We start from the raw sequence: 4,101 nt of genomic DNA, 5'->3' as shown, positions 1-4,101 counted from the left end.
GCCTTGGAAGTTGTCAAGGAATGCGGCTTCCAGGTCCTCCCAAGAACCGATTGAATTTGCTGGCAAGCTGTTAAGCCAATGCCGGGCCGGTCCCTTAAGTTTGAGTGGGAGGTATTTGATGGCGTGTAGATCATCGCCGCGGGCCATGTGGATATGAAGGAGATAATCCTCGATCCATACCGCAGGATCTGTTGTGCCATCGTACGATTCGATGTTTACGGGTTTGAAGACCTCAGGGATTTTATGATCCATTACTTCATCTGTGAAGCATAGTGGGTGTGCGGCGCCTCTGTATTGGGCTATATCACGATGCAGCTCGAAGGAGCTTTGTCTGTTGAGTTTGGCCCGGCCGGATTCATTGCGTCCGGAGTGACGATCACCGTCACGTGCCGTGGGGCGCCTGCGCGATCCGTAGATCGATCTCGTTTGCCTTGCCTTGTCCTCCAGGATGTCGCGCAGGCCGGGCGCATTTTCCCGTGCCTTAGTATGCTTGACGCGGTGCCGGGGCATGGCTTGAGTGGAGGGCCAAGAGACCTCTCTGTCGCGGCCACGAGGTGGCCGGTCGGCCATGTCATGCGCTGGTGATGTAGGTGCTTCCTCCTCTAGTCGGGGTAGCAGCCTACGCTTTGGGTAACTCTTGGAGGGGCGTTCGAGTTCATACTCTTCGCCCGCAAGGACTTCAGTCCATCTGTCAGCTAGCAAATCTTGATCAGCTCTAAGCTGTTGCCGCTTTTTCTTGAGGCTGCTTGCCGTGGCCATGAGCCTGCGTTTAAAACGCTCTTGTTCGGCAAGATCCTTTGGCACGACGAACTCGTCGTCGTCGAGGCTTGCCTCATCTTTGGAGGGAGGCGTATAATTATCGTCCTCAACCTCTTGGTCCGCCGCCCTCTCATGAGGGCTGGCTTCTCTGTCCTGCTGTGCCGAATTTTGCTGGAGGGGGTGTTCTTCGGCGCTATCCGGAGTAGTATTATCTCCCGTGCCGGAATCACCATTTTTTCTTTGGCGGGATTTAGAGCGGCGCCGCTGACGCCGGTGCTTGGGCTGTTTCTTAGAGGTATCGTCCACCGCTGTTCCATCGCCATCTCCATCCTTTGGAGTATCCACCATATATATGTCATATGACGAGGTGGCCTTCCAACGCCCTACAGGTGCTGGTTCTTGTTCGTCTCCTGCATCGTCGTCCATGCCGTCGATGTCTTCGGAGTCGAAGTCAAGCATGTCGATTAAGTCGTCGACAGTGGCTACGAAGTGGGTGGTGGGTGGGTTTTGAATTTCTTCATCGTCCGTATCCCAACCTTGCTGACCGTAGTCCGGCCAGGACTCTCCTGATAAAGAGAGAGACTTTAGAGAATTCGGGATGTCGCCGAAGGGCGAGTGCTGAAAGATGTCCGCAGCGGTGAACTCCATTATCGGCGCCCAATCGGATTCGATCGGCGGGGGCGCGGGGGGCTCGGAGTTCGGAGAGGAATCCGGCTCCTCGGAGTCACGGGCCATGCGGAGTGCGGGGATGGAGTTCGGCTCGATCGCCTCTGAGATCGCAGCCCCTGAGGCAGCGTCCAACCGCTGGTCCTCGATTGGCGCAGTGGGCTCCAAATCAATGGTCGGAACCGATGCGTGTGCGGCCTCCAAGGCGCTGTTCGGCGGCAGAGCTATATCATGCCCATCGAGACAGTGCGGCACGCTTGGCTGTGGCTCGAATCCGTCGAAGATCAAGTCCCCGCGGATGTCAGCCGTGTAGTTTAGGCTTCCAAACCTGACTTGATGGCCAGGGGCGTAACTTTCGATCTGCTCAAGGTGACCAAGCGATTTGGCCCGTAGTGCGAAGCCGCCGAAGACGAAGATCTGTCCGGGGAGAAAAGTCTCACCCTGGACTGCATCGTGGTTGATGACCGAAGAAGCCATCGGGCCTGAAAGCGACGACACAGAGGAACTCTCAATGAAAGCACCAATGTCGGTGTCAAAACCGGCGGATCTTGGGTAGGGGCCCCTAACTGTGCGTCTAGGCCGGATGGTAACAGGAGTCAAGGGACACAATGTTTTACCTAGGTTCGGGCCCTCTTGATGGAGGTAAAACCCTACGTCCTGCTTGATTAAATATTGATGATATGGGTAGTACAAGAGTAGATCTACCACGAGATCAAGGAGGCTAAACCCTAAAAGCTAGCCTATGGTATGATTGTTGTATGATGAAGTTGTCCTACGGACAAACACTCCGGTTTATATAGACACCGAAGAGGGTTAGGGTTACACAAAGGCGGTTACAATGGTAGGAGATCTTGAATATCCGCATCGCCAAGCTTGCCTTCCACGCCAAGGAAAGTCCTATCCGGACACGGGACGGAGTCTTCAATCTTGTATCTTCGTAGTCCTGAAGTTCGGCTGAAAGTATAGTCCGGCTACCCGAACACCCCCTAATCCAGGACTCCCTCAGTCCTCAAGTGTAATAAGTCTTTAGATCACACAGACAGGAAGACTTCAGTGATGCCTAACACTCTTTGGCTCTGGGTGTTTAGGGCTTTGTCCTCACAAGGATTTCTCTTTTAAAGGCTTCGAGGTGGGTTGCTCTCAAATGACAAAAGCCATGCACTAATTCTGAGCAGCCAACCAATTTATGGTGTAGCGGGTGGGCTATTTATAGCCACTAGACAACCCGACCTGATATGTCTGAAATGACCCTGGGTCATTAAGGAACTGACACGTGTTCCAACGGTCAGATTTCAAACACACATGACAACTTTAGTTGAGCTACAAGCAAAGCTGACTTATCCAGCTCTGGATAAGATTTGCTCTCATTATCTTCGCTCGAAGACATAGGATTTTGGTTAAGCATCACTTCAGTCATTCTGACTGGTTTACTTGGACCCCACTTAACAGTACGATGGTTCCTATGACTCAACAAAGAAGAAAACGAAACAACTAAACAACTAAGTCTTCGTGCTCCATAGTCTTCACACAATGTCTTCTCTTGTCATAGACTTCAACGTGAATACCTTCACATACCACCTTTGTCTTCAATGTCTTCATACATTTTAAGGGGTCATCTCCGGTAGGTAAACCGAATCAGTGAGGGACTACTACCTGTGTTATCCTGCAATTCTCACAAACACATTAGTCCCTCAACTAGGTTTGTTGTCAATACTCCAAAACCAATTAGAGGTGACACTAGATGCACTTACATAACAAAAACGTTATATCAACATGATGAACAAGAACAACATCTTTGACGTAGGATAATTATCTGTTGAAAGAGCTAAGGAATGCATAATTTACAGTTTGCCCGAAAGTTTTGATCACCTGTTGCTCCTTGATCTGACCCAAGCAATACGTTTGATAATGAAGGTTTAAACGTGAGTTTTCCCTCATCTGGGTGATCTGGGTGTTTGGTTGGTGACCATTTTTTTCAGCGGATACAGTAGAAGGGAGTAGTAAGCGTCCAACACCCCCGATCGAGGCCCAAGCACACGTCGGCTTTAGGTTCGAACAGACGACTTTGAGCAGATTTGCAAGTCTCAGTTCAAACGCTGGTATATCCCGTGAACTTTACTCTTAACAATTTATCTGCAACCATAATGGCACGGTGATATCTTGTTATATCCCGTAAACTTGAGGAGTCCTTCGCTCCAACACCTGATTTTGCCGCTGCCGCCACCATTTTAACGCAGGCAATGCCGTTCAAACGCCGTATCTCAGATCGACCGAGATAAGAGTGACGCAAAACAAAACGAAGAGTCCCTTGGTGATGCGATCGGCCAGCGCTGTTCAAACGCCCTATCTCGTCCCCATTCCCTCCTATAAAATGGCCGCCATGCACCCCGTTGGTTCTTCGCACCACAGACCGCAAAACCCAGTAGCCGATCGTAAGCCTCCGCGCAGCGCATGCACGAGATGGCGCCGTCCAAGCCCGCCGCCGCCTTGCTCCTCGCCTTGGCCGTCCTGCTCGCGGCCGCGCAGCCGTCGTCCGCCATCAGAGTCAAGCCCGCGTGCTCCCCGGTTGTTATTCCATCGCCACCTCCCCCCGCAGCTTCCCCACCGCCGCCGCCGACCCCGGTGATCAGCAACCCGCCCCCATCCGTCCCTGCTTCCCCGCCGCCACCGACCCCA

Source organism: Triticum dicoccoides, chromosome 2A, assembly GCF_002162155.2.
Source record: "Triticum dicoccoides isolate Atlit2015 ecotype Zavitan chromosome 2A, WEW_v2.0, whole genome shotgun sequence".
NCBI classification, from domain to species: Eukaryota; Viridiplantae; Streptophyta; class Magnoliopsida; order Poales; family Poaceae; genus Triticum; species Triticum dicoccoides.
The sequence above is the reverse complement of the archived record's forward strand: the minus strand, read 5'-3'. Positions refer to the sequence as shown.